Source organism: Pteropus medius, unplaced genomic scaffold, assembly GCF_902729225.1.
Source record: "Pteropus medius unplaced genomic scaffold, Ma_sr-lr_union100, whole genome shotgun sequence".
Classification (NCBI taxonomy): domain Eukaryota; kingdom Metazoa; phylum Chordata; class Mammalia; order Chiroptera; family Pteropodidae; genus Pteropus; species Pteropus medius.
The window spans coordinates 7,186,225-7,206,691 of record NW_024354502.1 but is presented as its reverse complement, the minus strand read 5'-3'; positions in this window follow the sequence as shown (position 1 = coordinate 7,206,691).

The window sequence follows — 20,467 nt, the reverse complement described above, 5'->3', positions numbered from 1 at the left end:
TTCTAAATTATAGCCCCATTCCAGGGTTGTGCAGTTCATCAGTTAGTTCTCAGACTGTCACCAGAACTCTGCTTACAGATGCTGAAAATGTCATTGCAGCGCTGGCTGCCTCATCAGGGCCAAGTGTTGCTACATGTCTCTTAAACAGGGCAAGTTCTGCTTTTCAGTGAGTTTAAGGATGGAAGGTGAAGAATCAAGAAAGGGCACAGGTATGGCCAACCTGGGTCAGTGCTTCTGCCCCTTTGAATGGACATGGTTCCACTAGGAGTTCAAAGTGGAGCCATAGCCCAAGGAGAAAATATGAAGAGGAAAAGAATCTCAGCTCCTCTGCTGTGATCATGAATTACAAAAAACAGAGGATCTCAGTCATTGTTCTCTCTCCAATGCCAGAACATAACAGCACCGCTGGTTGCTTAAGCGAGCTAGTGAGTAAATGAAGGTCAGTGACGAAGGATGATGTCGTATGACTCCGGACCTGCCCCTTAATTTTGAACTTCAGCTTTGATGTCTTCAATCTGTCCTACTAACACTTAGACTTACCATGAGACTTGAGTACATTCAAATGTTAGCAATGAAACATATAAATGGTAGTATGATTGTTTTGATTAGGGTAAAGTTTGTTAGAATATTATCTGAAGGCATTTTTCTTGAAATATAATATTGTTGGCATAAGGAATGTCCAAACTTGTAGAGAATTTTTTATGAGCCAAGCCGAGACAGTCACCAGGAAGAAAAATCTCCACAGATCTAGAAAATGCTCTAGAGAATGACAGTTTTGCAGCTTATTTTATACATTAGCATAAAAGAAGGAGACTTAAAGAGGGTTACATGAAATTCGTTGTTGGAGCGTAAGAAAGCAAAGCAGGGAAACCTCTGGGATTGGATAAAAAGTTAAACTGAGAGATTACTACTTCTTTTACAGTGGCGGGTACAGGATAGTTAAAAATTAACATTAAAAAAAAACCATTTACAGACAGAGAGGTGGTGTGTGGCATGCTGGGAACAAGATACCAATGAGAGGTTCTGTGATCTCATGCTCTGGTGCAGCAGTTGTGCCCTGAGGGGTCTGGAAAAAAAGATTATGCTGACATTTCAAAGCTAAGTTATCTTAGATGCAAAAAGACATAGACAGACTCACTTAAGGTAAAGATTGACCTTTGTCAAGAAAACTAAAGGCCTATGACCATACTATCCCCATGACTCGCTTTTATTTAGGATCTTTCGTGTTCAGACCATCCCATGTGGTTACTTCCGGTCTCTGGGTTTGTTGGAGCCGCCATGCAGGCCCCCCCTGAGCTTGTCAGGTTTAGTAAGTAGCCCCTTTTTCATCTACAACATAATACCAATGTGCAGGAATCAAGCTTGGAGAAAACGGATCGACGATTGAATCATCTAACCTTGGAAACATTTCGTGTCTCTCTAAGCCTCAGTTTCCTCATCTGTTAGATAAAAAATAATACTGATATTACAGAAATGAGGGAGAGAGCAAATGAAAGCATTTATAAATGAGGTGATTCACTAATTGTGAGCATTAAATAAAGTAAAATGTGTAAGATAGCAAGCACAGTGCCTGCCCATAGGACATATTTACTAAATTACAGCTGATTGTCGTAGGGGAGTACCTAAAATACTACTGATCTTTGGAGCCAGACACATAAATTTGAACCCCAGGTCCACTACGTCTAGCTCTGTGACCTCAGGCAAGTTTTATCAAAACTATTTGTTTCCGTTGGGTTTCTTCATCTGTGTAATAAAGATCAAAAATCATACCTACCTCAGAGGATTGTGAAGGTTATTATGAGGAATAAATTAGATAGAATATGTAAAGCATTCACAAGAGTATCTGCCACATCCTAAGTACTCATTACCTGCCAGCTGTTATTATTGTTCTTATCTGAAGTTTCTTAGGGACATTTATATGAGCACAAGTTCAGTCTAGACTATATGAACTCCTGAGAGCAGGAATCGGGTATTTTTCTTTGGTATTCCCTGAAGCTTTTAGCTCAGCATCTGGCTTCCTATAACTGCTCCATAAATACTACTAATAATAGTAGTGATGGTGTGTGTGTGTGTGTGTAAGGGTAATTAGTGTAACCTTGAGAAAAGTTGAGCCACCATTCATTTAGAGTTGCAAAACAGACTATATCGACTCTGATTTCAGGGCCTGACTGTGGGCGGATTATTAATCACCCACTGACAGGAAACAGACACTATGAGTTATCGGTCATTTCATTTGTTATATTCCTGGAGCAATCTGGCCCATCCCCCTGGGTCTTCCCATGTGACCCACTGCTGTGGGCAGCTGGCCCTGAGCACTCTGAAGCTAGAGTTCATCTTAAGCTTGAATTGAAATGGACCCGGGGACTTAGGGTTGAACCCATAGGGAACATTTGAACACTAATATGGCAGACTACATTCATCTTCCTGTGACAGATCCCTCATTGGCAGAAGCCATCAGAGACATTAAATAGAGTGTCTTGTAAATGTAACCTTATGTTTCTGGGCACCAGCTATGTGTGATGCTGACTTTCTAGGTGACACCTTATCAGATAATCCTCATCTTCTCTTCCTTGAATTCTTTTGAGTTAGACCTCATGTTGAACACATGTTCACTGCCCGTATTTTCGACTGTCCCAGCCCCCATTTCAGCCACAACTAAGGCTTAAAGAAATCATGCCCAAATATTGGGAACTCCCACAGGGAAACACTTCATCTCATTAGCACAGTGGCAATGCACCTGCGACAGAAGGGCATTTATAATCATCATCATAATAGAAATGCCTTAAACTCAGGACAGAAATTGATTTAGGTCATTTGGGAGACAAAGCATGCAGTGGGCTCTGAAGTGGCTGATCAAGTGTCTAGAACATCTCACATCTAAGCTCCCTTGCCTGAAAACTGGAAATACAAGTTCTGAGGTTATGTATGTGAAAGGTTATTAACTTGAAGAAGAACATATTCCTAGTTATTACATTGTTATTAAAATGAAGCTTTTACTGATTTCATAAAGGAAGAAACAGAACAAGAGGAGAAATATCATGCAACTAGCCTGTTGATTTTCATTTATTGCATTAATGTTGGCCAGTTTCTTTATTAAAAAACAGGATTTCGAGTGTATTAATATTCTAGACAAAAGCTATTTGACTTTTAAGGTGTTACGGACTGTGTTCAGAATGAACATGTACTTGCTTTAAAAAATAATAATAATGTACAGAAAGGAAAGGCACTTTCTGATTAAGTCACCAGCAACTTAAGGCTCTGCTTGAAAGTGTGGGACCGGGGCTCAGTAGATGATAGTTATGGCTCCCCACACAATGGGGAGTGCGACTCTAGCATGGCCACTCATCCATTAAAATAAACCTTTCATCGACTACTGGCATTAATTACACAATCACACAAATGTATAATTATGATCAGGACCGTGTGCTACATGGAAAGAAATAAGGTACAGTAGGAGTACCCGACCCATTGTGGCTTTAAAGCAGACCTCTTCAAACTAGTGATGAGGAAGAAGATAACGTAGGCAGCACAGGCGGGTTTGAAGCATGACAGTGACATGATCATTTTTGCTTCAGTGAGGTAGAAGTTCTCTGACCTTCACCCTGCCAGCCTCTCAGGGTCCTAGGTCTAAACACAGACCCATGAGAAAAATCCCTTAAACTAAGAATCACAGCAAAAATGGAAAAGTATTTTCATCAGCTTAATTAGGTTTAAACATTTTTTTTAATGCTTGTATGTGGTAAAAAACACAGATAGTATTAACATATAATTATGGAGGGTCAGTCTCCGTTGCACGCTATACCTCCACTGCCGCTTTACAGAAGCTAATACTGCTAATGACTGTGGTGAGATCTTTCAGGTGTTATACGAACATGTGTTGCTGGATAGATGTCCTGCTGTTTCATGCCAAAGGGAGTATACAGGTGTTCCGAATGTCATTTTGCCATTTAACAATGTTTGTTTTGTACCAGCGTTGTATCTGGGGACTTGGAAAGAGAGAACTTAATACGTGGAATTGGTTACACGGGTTAGAGAATCGCTGAGAAGTCAAACGGAGGCCACCAAGGGATGAGCAGCAGCGTAAAGCTATGACCTCCCTTAACTTGGAGGGTTAAGGGAAGAATTAGGGATCGGGCTCGCCTGGAGGAAGCTGGAACCACAGATGTTCTGTCCAGTGGGATCTGAGCTTTGAGGAGACAGAGTTGCTGTTCGAAACACTGCCCCTCGAATCTCCTGCCAGAGCCTTCTTTTGGCCGAACACGGACAGGAGGCCAGCAGGCATGGGGGCCTGGTAATGCAGCTTCTGGTGGTGGACTTTCCTGTGATACAGAGAACAGGTGGAATAAGGGGTGATTTGTAGGGACAGACAGGCCAAGGATGGGCACAAACATATATAGAAATGTCTCATTCTTTTTCATTGTAGCACAGTATTCTAAAGTATGAGTGTACCATAACTTATTTAACTACTGCTTTACTGATGGATAATCTGACTGCTTCCAGTATTTTTTCTATTACAAACAATGTGGCGATGAGCAGCCTTATGCATACATCTTTGCACAGTCATGTGAGTGGACTTTTTAAGGATAAATTCTTTGAAATGTAATTGGGACAAAGGTACATGTATTTTACATCTTGATAGGTATTGTCAAATTGTCACCTAAATATTTTATATTCCTAATATTAATCTTACTACTTTTGGGAAAATAGGTTAATACTACTCCCTGTAATTCACGTCACATGACATTGGAAGGCCCACTGCTTTCTTTAGGTGGGAAGTCTGGTCTTTCAAACTGAGATCTATAAAGACAGCTACCTCATTCACAATTCTGGGCTGCCATATCAAAATACCATTGGCTAGATGGTTTAAACAACAGACATTTATTTTCTCATAGTTTTAGAGACTGGAAGTCTGAGATTGGGGTGCCAGCTTCTGGTGAGTCCTCACTTTCTGGCTTGTAGGAAGACACCATCTCACCGTGTGTTCACATGACCTCTTCCTTGTGTGTGTGGAGATCTCTCTCTCTACCTCTTCTTGTAAGGCAACCAATCCTATTGAATGTGGACATTACTCTTATGATCTCATTTAATCTTAATTACATCCTAAAAGCCTTACGTTCAAATATAGTCACATTGGGGTGTTAGGATTTCCGCATATGAATTCAGGGGTGAGGCACAACTCAATTCTTAGGAGCATGTTTCTGCCTTCCTCCTTTAGGACTCATAATCTGATGCTTTATTTTCAAAGGAATGTAGGCTTTTGAAATCCTTGCTATATAATGCTCCATAAACATGTGTACATAATTGTAATGTCACTATTTCCCTCAAATTTTCTCATTCTTCCTCTTCTGGACTCTTTCCTTCTTTGATCTAATAAAATAGTAGTCTCCATAGTTTAGTTACAATTTATACCTACGACACCTTCTAAAATGTCTCACCCACTTACAGATTCTGACTTTTCTGTGTGAGGTTGGCACACTACTAGCAAGGAGGAATTCTTGTTCCTTCTTTTATAATGTCTTTTAATAAAAGAGTTCCGTTATGTTAAATAGCACAGTACACCCTGCCCACCTGAGCAGAGGAACACGTAGGTCAAGCCTTTCTGTACATGTAACACGCATGACGATTTTCTCTTTGAAATTCCCGTCGAAGACAGTGCCAAATTTGTGATACCTCTGGGTGGGAAAGTTGAGAATAGGAAACAACAATCTCCACAGACCCCAACAGATTTTCTGTTGTTCTCTGAAGCCAAAGAAAGAGACACAACTCCTTGCTTATAAACACTTTGACCTTGGCTGCCAATCACTTCAGCCAGGATTTCCTGAAACTCAGATACCCATCTAGTGTCTACTCAGTCCCAAGAAATCGGCTCCCTAATTAAACAGGGATGCATTTCCCAAACAACAACTCCCCCAGGAGGCTCCTGAACAAATAAATGTTTGCATCAGAAGAGTGTTAGGGAATGCTGCCTGCCCTCTTGGTCACTCTTCACAAATCCTTCAGGTAATTTGGTTATCTCTAATGTCAATTCAAAAGTTCTCCTTTTCTCCCAACCCCCAAGCAATTTGTCTACACTTGGCTAATGAAAATATGATAGATAAGAACCCTTAGAACTGTTCTCTTAATAGCTAATTAGGTACTTCTATCTGGGAAACTCCCCTCCTTTAACTAAAACAAACCCTTAGAAACAAAGATTTTGATGAGATAGTTTTCAGAGGAACTAGCCAGCAAGAGAGAAGTGCTTCCTGGAACAAGAGTTTTGCCTATAAAGGGCTTAGCTTAAGAGAGCATCTTTAGGTGAATATTAAGCTAAAAAGGGGAGTGAAGTTAGTTAATATTCAGCTGATGGGACACCATTAACAAAACCAGGAAAGAAATTCTGTTTCAGTACAACTAAGTAATTTATCATTCATTTATTCCAACGAATATTTACTTGGTACCTAGTAGGTGACACACACTGTACCCCTAATAGAGAAAAAAAGTAGTCCCCATACTTATGAAGCTTACAGTCAGGTTGAGGAGAGAGTAATGAAGTAAACCTAGAAATAAACTTTGTGGATGGTGATAAGCCAATTCCAGAGACTGATAAGAAAGTTGAAATCTATAAAACAAGTTATGTGTAATGGCATGTGGCTAAGAAGGGGCGACTTTAGTTGAGCTTCTTAGGAAAGGGCTCTCTGAGGAATTGACTTCTGATCAGATAATAGAAGGATGAGAACATTGCTGATTCCTGAGATGCAGTCAGAGCCTTCCAGGTAGAGGGATGAGTAAGTGTGGTAATCCAGGTGAGAAATGTCAGTGAGGCATGAGCTAAGGGAACAAGGAGGAGATTTAAACCATATATGGCCGGAGAAGTAGGCAAGGCCAGACCATGTAGGTTCTAAAGGGTCGGGTAAGGATTTGGCACTTCAGGTGAAGGACAGTAGGAAGCCATTGTCATGTCTTAAGATGTGAGTGAAGTGACTTGACATTCATGCAAAAGGATCATTTTTGGTGGTGGTAATGTAGCTAGAGCAGACACAGGAAGATCACAGGAAGCAGGAAGGTAATTATCACTAGGACAATCATTGTCATACCTTTAGGTCCTGAGAAGCAGAAGAATGAGTCTCAGCTTCATCGTTTATATGCAAGTGTCTTTGGTTAAGTTACTTAATTTCTCTGAGCCTCCTGAGTTTCATAGTCTGTAAAAGGGGTATTCTAGTTACCCAATGAAGCTATACATACATCATAAGGATACTAGGTGAATCGACAATGTATGTGATGAGTTCATTCATCCTAAAGTTCTGTGTAATAAGGGATATTTCCTTGAATCCTAAGTTTGGTGTTAGTTCTCAACATGTCAGAAGGATACAAGAGAACTAAATGGTAAAATATACCTGCCCCCCGCAAAAAACCCATTTACGCTAAGTGTCCATGAACTTTTACATTTTTTTTTTTAAGTATTTTTTCTAGATACTTGAGGTTTAATTGTTTCTAAAAGTATTGATGATAATAATAACAACAATAACAACATTTTTAATAATAACATTTTTAATAATAACAATAATAACAACATTTTACTGTGCTAAGTGTCTTATATTTATTAACTTCCATGATTTAGAAACTATTATTTTTCCCATTTTACTAAAAAGAGGACTGGGCTCAGAGAGAATAAATAACTTGCACAAGATCAATAGCTAGTAAATGGATTTGAGTCCAATCAGTCTAATTCCAGAGTCTGGGCTTTTAACTACAAGCTCTGCTGCTTATAATAAATTTAAGGGTTTTCTAAAGCTAGAAGTCAATTTTGTCCTACAGAATGATCAGGTATTTGGTATATCTTGGTAGCAGCCCAAAGTTAAAAATGGGTGAGGGTTAGTTTCTCTTCTTAGATCAAAATCTACTATATGTACAGATATTTATTAGCAAGCAGAGTTCAAATGGTCACACAATGTGAACTTATACTTTGATGAAGTCCCAGCTCTCATCAAATTTTTGGTCTTCTGAACACAATTTACGTTATAGACTGACCTGAAACAAATGTGACAATATGCAGTGGCAGGATAAAGAAACACCGCCTCTGTCAGGCAAACAAGTATTCTTAGAATCAGAAGAAGAATATAGGTCGGTTCAGAGGGGTCAAACCTAGGGTACTAAGTATTTTATTGTTTTTGATGCTATTGTAAAGAAGATTGCTTTCTTAATTTCTCTTTTAGATAGTTAATTGTTAGTATATGGCAATGCAATGTATTTTTTTGTGTGTATTGCTTTTGTTTCCTGCAACTTCTAATTTATTAATCCTAATAGATTTTTGGTGGAGTCTTTAGGATTTTCCTTATACAAGATCACTCCATCTGCAGACGGAAACTATTTTTTACTTCTTCCTTTCCAATTTGGATGCCTTTTTTTTTCTCTTGCTTAATTGTCATGGTTAGGACTTTCAGTACTATGTTAATAATAAGTGATGAAAGTGGGCATCCTTGTCTTGTCCTTAATCTTAGAAGAAAGGCTTTTAATTTTTCACTGTTGAGTAGGACAACTGTTAGCACAAAAATTCAAAAAATCATCAAAGGGTACTATGAACAGCTATATGCCAACAAACTGGACAACCTAGAAAAAATGGAAAAATTCTTAGAAACATAAAACCTACCAAGACTAAATAAGGGGGGAAAAAAAATAGAAAATCTGAACAGAGCAATTATTTGTAAAGAAATTGAATCAGTAATCAAACATCTCCTAAGAAATAAAAGCCCAGGACCAGAAAGCTTCACAGGTGACTTCTACCAAACACTTAAAAAATAATTAATACCAATACTTCTTAAACTTTTTCAAAAACCTGAAGGGACAGGAACACTTCTAAACTCATTTTATGAGGCCAGCATTACCCTGATATCAAAGCCAGACCAGGACACTTAAAAGGAAAGAAAATTACAGGCCAATATCTCTGATGAATATAGATGCAAAAAATCCTAAACAAAATACTAACAGACCACAATCAATAGCACATAAAAAGGATCCTAACAAAAATCAAGTGGGATACAAGGATGGTTCAACACACGCACAAATCAATCGATTGGAAACACCAAATTAATAGAATAAAGGATAAAAATTATATGATCACTTCAATAGATGTAGAAAAAGCACCTGACAAAATATAACAGCCTTTCATTATAGAAACTCTCAACAAATAGGTATAGAAGGATTGTACCTCAACATAATAAAGGCCATACGTGACAAGCCCACAGCTAACATCATACATACTCACTGATCCTAAAAATAAAGGATGAAGCATTAGCTACATTCTGTATTCTTACAGAGTACAGAGGGTGTTACTTTAGGCTGCTGTTTCTATACATTTTTTAAATTGTCCCCAAAGGAGAAAATTCTAAGTTAATTTGACTTAATTAAATTAAATATTGAGATATAAGTTTTTTGTTTTTTGTTTTTTTTTAGGTAGGGTTGTTTTTTTGGAGGGCCATAAAGCCCTTGTAGTAGCTCGTATTTTACCACCCCCCAAAAATTTGCCCACTTGCTCACTATATCGCTCCCATTGAGAATGCATACTTCAGCCAGTCTCATGCTTTGAATACTCATAATTTCACCAAGAGAGCCCACTTTACCACAATTATGCTAAGTAACAAAGTCTCTGGTGTTGCTGTGAGATCGGCAGGGCTGAATCCCTGGGATGTGAACCTTCTGATGGGATGCTAATTCGCCTTTTGGGAAGTGGGGATCCTGGCTAAGTCAACTATCTGCCTGTAAAGGATAAATTAACTTGATTCATGTGTTATAAGAACACACTGTACCAAAATATTAAAATTAAATTACCGACATAATAACGGGTTCCAGAGCAAAGAAATGGATAGAGAAAAAGAGTTCGTGCAGGAAATAGCTTAGACTCTAGGGAAAGGATGAGGGAAAGGATGAGGGAAAGGGTGGGGTTTGCTCTGGAGGAATATAAACAATGCACATACGAAAAGCAGCCCAAATTCTGTCATTACGGTTCCTCCTCAGGTGCATGAAATGGCTTTTGAAGTTTCATATTTCTGTAGGTACCACATAGCAGTCAGTGAGAACTGGAGAATAGCCAAGGTCACCTTTTGGGTCCTGGTAGGAAGGACATTGGTTGTGCTGATTTCTTCTCTTAAAAGACACGTTGCGTCGGCTAGGAGTTCCAGTAGAGTCAAAGGTCCACTTGAACTTCTAAACCAGACTAGTTGGGAGGGTTTTGCACAGTGAGACCAAAGGTTGGGCTGAGAAATGATGAATCCACGTTTCTAACTCCAGTCGATGTGCAGCAGGAAAGCTTTCTTGGTGAGAGAAAGCCTCATGGCTGGGGCTGTCAAATTCATGAAAGCTGCAGGTCTTCTACCCCCCAAAATAGATGCAGCCTCACATAAATTCTGCATTCAATTCAGAAGGTTCATGGCCTATGATTCCAGGAAGGAAATGAATTTGAAATATGGTGGAACTTTTTGCTACTCAGTCTTAAAGAGATGTTTGTACTTTGGTCGATAATATTGTTGTATCATCATTTTCCATATTTCAATGTTTATATTTCCTGGGTTCTGGTCCAGGATACTGATCCTGATGTTTCAATGTCATATAAATGAGGACTGTTTTCTCCTCACTCATGGATCATTATACCAATCAAGTCTACAAATGGCCTCGCCCTTTAAAACTGTGTACTCTCAGAATAGCTCAGATCTCAGGGCAGCTGATTCTGCTTGGCAGGTGTGGGATGTGTGATTGAGTCATTCAGAATCTCAAAGAGATATTTGTTAGAGGGAGCAGCAAACAGTGACTGATTCAGTAGCTCCTTGGGTCCTGAACAACGTGGTACTTACCACAGTTTACAATGGAAGGAAGCTCTGCTGCTTCTTTAATGGTTGTTAGATGTGGAAAAGATGAAAGGCTTACAAAAGCAGAAGTCCTAACAGGCCGGCACAATGGGAAGTATGGAAGGGGGGGAGTTTTCTATGGCCTTTTCTTTTTAAACCCATTTAAGATATAGAGCTTAGGTAACATAGGAGGAAGATCCAGCAGTTTAGTAGCCAATGCGGCCAAGTCATTTGGGGCCTTTTTAGACTAAACACAATAGAGCCCAGTATGACCGTGGCTCTGAAGCTGGGCTGCTTACGTTTAAAGCCTGGCCACTTTGCTCTGTGTTCATTCATTTCTTCATGTCTCCGTTTCTCCATCTACACAGTAGAGGAGCTAATAACAGTATTCATTTGTTAGGATTGTTCTGAGGATTAAATGGGAGGATATATGCAAGGCACTCAGAACAATACCTAGCAAGCAGTAAGCTCTCCACAAACATCAGCACCTACCTGTAATCAAATTCAGTGATGTGTTACTTTAAAATGATTGTACCCTATGCTGTGTGGACACAGCAGTCAAGGCCACTGAATGGAGAGATTTTATAGTTTCAAAAAATGTTTGTGCTACAGTTACTACCTATTTAAAAGTATAAACTAGATATTCAAAGCAGAAAACCTCCCAGTATCTGCGGCAGTCAAATCAGCTGGGACCTAAGTGTCCGGGAGTGGCTGCGATGTGTTCAGCCCTGTGCTAAGCATGACAGAAACCTACCTAAGGTGGATGTGCATGTGTCTGTCTTCCTTGCCTTCTGGAAGAGTAGTAACCCATTTCTTAATCAGAGTTTGGCCTATTCTGTTACACAGGCATTTTTAAAAGTTACAAAAAAAGATGTGGTACAGGAATTCAGAAGACAAACTGACGAAGTATAGCATGAAGCCTTCGAGAGTTTAGGGGGATGGAAGGGTGCTTTTGAAATAGGACTGGGGGCGAGAGTAGGGAAGTATCTGGATAGGCTTCCTGAAAGACAGGAGCTTTGAAAAATTAGCAGGCCTTTGAGAGTCATATATGAGAAGGGAATGAATTCTAGGCAGGAAAAAGAAGGCTACTGAAGGCCCGGAGGTTGGATGGGGGTGGAGTGTGTGTTGGTGATGGTGAAGATTGGTTAGGGAAGAATGGGTGCTGTAGGGTGCATGGTTCTAGCAGAGGGAAGGTGAGTAGCGCGTGTGAAAGAGGATCTTGTCATTGGCGCTAAATCTTCAAAAAAGGAGAGAGCTCAAGGAAAAATGTGGACGATTTTGAATGTCAGGTGCCACTGCTGTTTTATGGATAGTGGAGGCTCAAACGGTTTTTGAGCATGATGAGAACTATGCTTGAGGCACCATTTGTAAACCACTTTATTCTTTTTGAACTGCTTTTCATACTTTATTTTATTTTGTCCTTAGAGAAAGATCATGCAATACATAAAGGAGACATTATTTCCCTCATTTTTGTCTGGTATTTGCCTAGCCATGTCACGCACATTGCAAATAAAGCAGAAACATCAAAAGATTGTCATGTTCCCACACAGACGAGGACTGGGAAGGTGCGGTGGGACTACGGACCACCTACGGATCACTCCACGAAGCTGCTTGTTTGGACACAGACTCTGCTTTTGTTCCAAACGGTGTCAAAATGTTCAATAAGAATGATATCCTTATTCCTAAAGTATATCTATATTGCCAGGGTGTCTTTAAATATACCCTATTATTTTATAGCTTAAGCAATAAAATAAAATCCGACCTTCGTACAGTGCTTTTAAATCAACAAAATGTCATTTGATCATTCAATCATTTAAACTTTCTAATAACTGACAGGTAGATGGGTCAAAATATGATTAATATTTCTATGATAAGAAAACTAGCACTCAGAGAGGACCAGTGACCAGTCTAAGATGGCACCGTGAACAAGAGATGGACTGAAAATTAAAGCAAAAGCTTGAACTTTAGATTCTTTCAAAACTTCCGGAGGCCACCAGGTTTTGCTAGCTGCTTCTGCTCACCTCAATTCAAGGCATTATCCGTTATTTGACAGTAAGCTTCTGTAGACTAAAAGGTATTTTTCACTGTTATTAGAATCCTTCCTGGCCTGATTATTTGAGGCTTGTGGGTGGGTGCCAAGGTGGAAGACTACAAGTGACTCATCTGATACAGTGGCTCCCCCCTCTGCTTGGTCTAGAAACTAGTCAAGAGCATCAAGGGACTCTGCCATGACTGAGTGGCTTGGCTATGGGACATGTTGCAGTTTGTTGATTTTTTGGCCTGCCTTCCTCTCTACCCACTTTCCACTCCTCCCCACTCCCAGGCCAGAGTGGCAGGAAGAGTCTGACACTGGAGCTTGACCTTTTCTGGCTGGATAGCCATCTGCGTCAAAGCGGTGATAGCTTTGGCACCCGAAAGGTTGTGGGGGCTGGACTCAAGACCATCCTTGGGCAGTTGAAATGATTTCTTTCTAATGGATCCTTGACCTGTGAAGCCAGAAGAAGGTTATTTTTACCTAGAGAGACCTCAACATATTAATGGGGAGCTTGGCTTTGCACAATTTTTAATGCCCTAGTCAGTTCTTAAGAAATAAAAAGAGCTAGGTCATTTTCAAAGAAATGACTTTGTGGGTTGACATGTCAACCAGTGGGCCTACAGCTGAGGTCCTGCTCTCCAAGGCATACTTGTCTAAATGAGGCAGGGAAGCCAGTCATCCCCCTGTTGTTATGCATTACCTAAGTGCCAGCCCTCCCACGGGGCAGTGGTGGATGTCAATTCTGGCACCCAGATAAAACATTGAGAAACATTTGCAGTCTCTTTAGAACCTCGTAAAGTTGAACAGCTTACCCTGGGTGGGACTGTTGGAGCAGCACATCGAATCAAACTGGGAGCAGTGACTGCCCGTGGTAGAGATTAACTGGTGTGATGGGAAAAGCCCAAGATGAGTACCGACCTGTGAGTTCCATGGGCTGTTCCTGTGTATTCCAAGGAGCAGGAATCTTCTCCTCTGAAACTATTGCCGGTTAGCTCTCAAAAGAAGTGTGGTTGAGTGATCAGTTGAATGCCTAGTGCGTTCCTCACCACGGCTTTAATGAAAACTTTCCCTTTAGCTGGGAGGCCCTTTACCCAACACATCTTTTTCTTACATTCAGTCAGTGCATATTATAGGACACTTCTTGGTGCCAAGCACTGTACTGTGGATATGATGGATGAGACTAAGTCAGGGTCCACATGCTCAAAGAATTTATGATCTGGTAGGGGAGATGGATGTGTTACAAGTTGAAGCTGAAGGCACAAATGACAGAGAGAGTGCTATGGGAGTTCACAGAGTGGGGAAAAAAGCCCAGAACTGGCAAGGTAAGGGTCCAATAGTTAAAACAAACAAACGAACAAACAAACAAACAAACAAACAAACAGGAAATCAGCTGGAATTTAATTCAAGAGTTACTGAATACAATAATACAGGTAACAGAAACTACCATTTTTGAATACCCATTAAATTCAGGGTCTTTTTTAGACACCTCAAATATCACATTTTATAAGACCCATTTTCCAAATTAGGAATCTGAGACTCAGAAATTGCTTAGCCCACTCAACAAATGATTGTCAGGTCTGGGGTTAGGGTACATCTGCCGCTGAAGTTACCAAATACTGTGTGAATGCAAGGCTGGTTCTTGATTAATATAGCAGTTCTTTCTACTACCGACTTCATCTCTCCATACCTAGTTCCAACTCTTTCATTAATTCAGGGAACTTTTTTGACATCTTGCCTACCTTTATTTTTCACTGTAATATTTGTCATCATCTAATATACAATTACTATATTTCATCAAATCTCAGATGCTTATTTATTCATGTTTTTATATCTCTGAAGTTAGGATGCATAGGCAAAGTTTGTGATGTCTTTTTCTTTGTACGTAAAAATAACAGTGTATCTTGAAATTGACGGCACCTGAAAGTTCTGAAATAGGCAGTATTTTGCTTTTCCTACATTGCTTATTTTCTTTCTTCCCTCAGTATAATATAAGCTCCAGGTGAGTAGGATATTTTTTCTGCCTTTTTCATCTTTGTAGCCCCATAAGTTGGGATGTCATTGAATAAATTAATGACTGATGGCATATAGAGTGCCTACTATGTGTCAGTAGCTGTGTAAAGAGTGCTGGATATACACTAAGGAATAGAATAGACATGGGCTTTGCCTTCCTGGACGTGATGCAAATTAAACAAGTCAACAAATAAGCATGTAAATAAATGTGCAAAATTACATGGGAGGTTGGGAGAAGTGAAAATTTTGAAGGTGATATAGAGAGAATAAATGAGGTGGTGCCCAAATTCGGGTCAGAAAAATCAGAAAGGTCCTTTCCAATCTGATACCAGAATGGTGATGTCAATGAATTCAAGAATGTGGACTATTGCACTGCCTGGCACATATAACAGCTAACCTTGACCATACTAGTCCAAAACATTTTCTCCCCTCTTACAAAAATGCATGACACTTATTGTGTCTGCATGTGTATTTGTGCAGATATCCTTCTTGTCCACCTAGATTACAAATCTTCTTGTAGAATAAAAAGACCACTGGATTACAGGACAGGAGACCTCAGCGGTAGTTGTAGCTTTGCCCCGACTTTACAAATCAGAGAAGTTATATAAACTCTGCTGTCCTTAGTACCTTTACCTGTGAAATTAGGAACTTATATTAGAGAATCTCTAATTGGTCATTAACTTTACATTTAAATTCTATAATTATCAGCCCTTTTTAACAAATAATTATTGAAGAACTACTATTTGCTACGCTGCTAAACTTTCTGCAGAGCGCTAGAAGAATTAAGATAAAAGGAAAGGAGACACGATAATATTCATTTAAGGTGTGCATGATATTGAGGAGACTGGTACATAAATGATTTGATTATAATGCAGCACAGAATTTCCTCTGCTTCTGAACTTTCAGTGACAATTATTATCTTTTCTAAGTGTGAACAAAGTCCCCTGCCTGCCACCAACAGATGGGGGCAAGTGGTCACATCAGCTAGACACTGTGCATTGGATTTGAGAGTTAGTGGATGAGGTGGGGTGGAGCGTTGAGAAGCTAAGTTATTTGTAGGAAAATAAGCATCTGCATGCCAGGGTAACATGGGAATTGAAAGTAAGGGTCACTTTGTTCTACCTGGGTGGGCATGAAAATGAGCGTGCCATGGGGCGGGTCAAAGATGCTATTTAGGATGTTGATGTCTCAATTTAATTTTGAAGGAATAAGAAGAATTAAGCAGGTATACTAGTTGGGATGCTTTTGACTGCAAATACAGACTACCCCACTAAAGATAGATATGATAAGAAGCGCAACCATTATTCCACACAATATAAAGAACAGAGGTGGGGAAATTCCAGGTTTAGTTCAACGGCTCAAAATGCCATTGAGGACTCGAGTTCTTTTGACCTTTCTTCTCTTTCTCAGAATACTGGTTTTTGTTCTTAAACTTTACCCCTCAACGATTGCATCATCACTGCCAAATTTCTTGGCATAGTATCTAAACAACTGTACATATACATTTTTTTAAAAAAAAAGGCTGAAAAGGGGCAACTTTTCTCAGAAGTCTTTTGGTCACAGAAAAGAACCGTGTCTTCTTCCTCTGTCTGCCCCGTTCTCAGCCCAGTCTTAGCAAACTTCCCCTTGGTTCCCAGTGGCCACGGCTGGGCCACATGTCGATGCTCTACACACAAGGGAGTCAGGAAAAGTATGTCCCTGGCTTTTACAGTCTCGATATGGGATGACAGATTCTGTCTGCTAGGAGGAAGTATGTTTTCCAAGCGGGTAAGTAGTGAATGGTGTGGCTGTTGGATAAACATCCAACAACCTTCAAAACAGGAAAAGAAGGAGTAGAGAGTTATTAATGGATCTCACCCTCTGGCCCTGGCACAGTCCTTTGCTCTCTGAATTGTAGACATTCAACTGATGTTTGTTGACTGTGTGATCATTGTCATGGAAATGGAAGAATCAATGGCAGGTTAGGCAAGTGAACAGTAAAATCAGTTTATTCTTTCCAGGCCATGACTAGATGAAAAAAAAAATTATTTAGTCACTTGAATGAGTGACTGTTGATATTTCTCTACTGGGTGGCTAAACTGAAATCCTAATTCAACATCAGGAGAGGTAATGGTGGTTTTTAAAAACCATGTCTAATTTGGCAACAGTTATATAATCTAAAAGCAAATCAGGGAAAAATCTGAGTTCAATGGAAAAAGACCAGATCTCAGGAATGAAAGTTTACTGAAAACACTGTGTGGGGTTCTAATGAAAAAAAAAAAAACAACCCCCCCAAAAATAACAGAATGTAAGATGGTCCCAGGGCTATGGGAAAAATTTAGTAGACCCTAATAAAGTGCTCAGTGTCTGCTTATTACACATGGAAACTCAAAACAAGGAAGCAGAAGAGGGTACAACATTAGTCCATTTTTAAAAATCAACTGTATATACGAGAAGACATTAACATTTTTAAAAAAACTTCCTTTGCCTTTCTCACAAGTGCAAACAAAACAGAAAGCCAAAAAGTTAACTTCTGACTAAAACGACAACAACAAAAGGAATATTGCATAGAAACTGAAAGAAGGCACGAGTTATGATGTTGAAGGGTGTGAATTATTTGCAGTAATTCATATGAGGCAATTCAGAGAGTCTTCAAAATCAGTATGAGCATGTCATAGCACACTAATCCTTTGAAATGACTTCTCTCCATATCTTTAAAGTCTGTTAAACCTTTTTTGCAGAATTGTGAGAGTTTGTCTGGAGAACAGAAAGCATAAGAGATGAATGAAAGGTATGGGGTTATTTCCCAGTACTCTTTCTTGAAAGAGATTGTTCCATTTTTAAATAACTGGGGCTACTCAACATCAACGACAACGTATTTTCAGTGTGTGATTTTTTTTTTTTTTCCATCTGGAGTTTTATTCTTTTGTTCTACTCCACCCTACCACTCTTCCCATGAAAGCAAAGGCATGCCATAACACAGGAAAAGGGGCCACAAAGGGCCATAGGCAGTTGACTCATCTTTAAATGTTTCCAGTTTCATAGTGATTGCTATGATGTCTCAGCCAGTTACCACGTTTCTACTGTAAATTGTTCTCCCCATCTAGAAGGGATTCACAATCTTTTTGGAGTTGTAGTATGATCAACATTCTCAAACCACTTAGAATTCCTAGATTCCTCCAAGTCCTTGAAGGTAATAATGCAATTTCTGTACTTCTTTTACTATCTAGTAAGACCTGGTATACAGGTTCTTGCTCAGGAGTCCATGTTAGAGTCACATTGGGAGCTGTCATCTGCACACGGGTATCTACTTGCCTAGGCACATCATTTCAGAATCGCTAGGGTTGGATCTGGCAAACATATTGGGAAACGCTCTTTGAGTTATTCTGATGTACGAGTCTCATTCAAACCATTAGTCTGTTGGAAACCGTAGATTTACTCTCAAAAATAAAAAGAAAAGAAATAGGAAAAAAGCAAACACTGGCAGCTCTTGTATCTGACTACTACGATACCTAACCAGTGTGGTAACACTGGGAACTAGCATAGGATGATGGCTGAAAGATCAGCTCCCCAGATTCAGATTCCTACTTTGCTCTGTGACCTGTATCAAATTGAGTTGCCACACTATGCCTCAGTTTACTCATCTTGTAATGAGTATAATAAAAATGCATGCAGTAAATTGGGGACTAAATCATGTATTACGCATAAGATTAAAACTATACAAAGTATTTACTGAGAGACTGGCATAAAGTCGTTGTTAAAACAATGTCAACCTTTATTATCTCTGATACTGAGAGGCTTCCTTAAATAGTATGTTTGATAAAAAATAAAAATATGAATACTTGCAAATAAAGGCATTTTATTTAATTGATAGAATATTTTAAAATCTAAGATCCATAGCAGTATTTTCTTTTAGGTCCTTAGTATTATAAATGTTTGGTCCATATTTTAATTTAAATAATTATATTAGCATTGAGAATGCCGAAGTCCCTTTTCATGACATTAGTAAAACTTTAAGATACTATAAAATGGTATCTAGAAATTACTGGCTTGGATAATTAAGGATGGTATTCTTGCAGGCCAGGAATATTTGGGGCTGCATTAAGATTAAAATGCATTTAATGCATCAACAAGAAGGCATGAGAAGAAAATGGCAATTCTTAAAATGAAATTATTTGATAAAAATATTTCAAAACAACCATTCGATAATTATCGCAGATAAAATTAGGTATTTGTTGTAGCTCTTTATTTTGTGGTTTAGAGGGTTTTTTGCTTTGTTTTGTTTTGATTACAAATGGGAGAAGGGCACAATAATCTTTTATTTTAGCCCCATCAGACTCATTTTTAACTTGTGACCTCCAGAACCACATGATAATAAATTTGTGAGGTTTTTTTAAGCTTTAAGCTACTGATTTGTGGAAATATATTATAACAACAATAGGCAACTGATACAAACCTCATAGATAATCAGATTCAATCTTCTTGATTTTGCTTGAGTGATATAAAGCCCAGAGAAATTGGTGATTCATTTATTTATTCATTCAACAACAATTTATGGAGCTGCTAACAGCTGCCAGTCACCGTTAGCAGTAAGCATATGATGCGTGTGATACCTTTTTTAACCTTTCTCCCAGGATCCTGGGAATGGATTCTGGACCAGAGAGACTCTCCTCGCCCTCCACCCCAAAAGAAAGATACTCAGAGCTGATGAATTCTGATGGTGCTACCTCTGATTCCCAGAGCTACACTGTTTCAATTTCTTCCAGCTGGTAGAAGCAGTTAACTGAGCCTCCATAGTGCACTTTCTTTTGGTTTTTTGAACTACCAGGTCCTTATGATAAATTTCTTGATTTGTGCAAGCTGGCTAGAGTAGGTTTCTGTGTCTATTTTACCCACTCTAGCAAATGATCTAAATCAATCGATAGTGCCCTCTGATCACTTCGAAGGTTTGTGACAGTGTTATAAACCAACAATTTATTTTTAAAAAGCTCATTTTATTCCACAGAAATAGTCTGCAGGTCATTAGCCAACTGATGTTTTATCCCCAGCAAGCTAAACTCGCATTCTCATCTCAGCATTTGGGAAACATGTTTCTCTGTCTACGTGAAAATGAAATGCGAGCCGCAGACTAAATCTGCAACCCTCTGAAGTCCGAGCTGCTGAAATTTGTTGTGGACAGAATTGTTTTGTTATAAATATGAATTTCATAATAATTTCTACCATCAGCAGATCGAGGGGGCAGATAGAGTCCCTGACTTCTTGGAGCTCATAGTTACACTGGGCCTGCTACTGAGGAAGAAAAGCAATCAGAAAAGTTTCATATCTTCACAGGAGAGGAACGGCTATGAAGCTGGGTGGGCTGAAACTCTTCATACAGGACAGAAGGGCCAAGAATAGTTATCCCTGATGAAGAACCAAAGATCTAATGGGTGCAGTATATGTAACCTGGTCGATGCTGTTCTGGACACACCTACAGGTGTGATTCCTGCCTGGCAATGGCACCGCTGTCGATAACTCTGCTTATTGTTCCCTGAACCGATATGTCACTGCTGCGGCCAACAAAATGGCCCTTTTTTTATGGAACTTATGCCCGTGGTGGGGAGGGGAACATTTCCTTTCTTTCCTT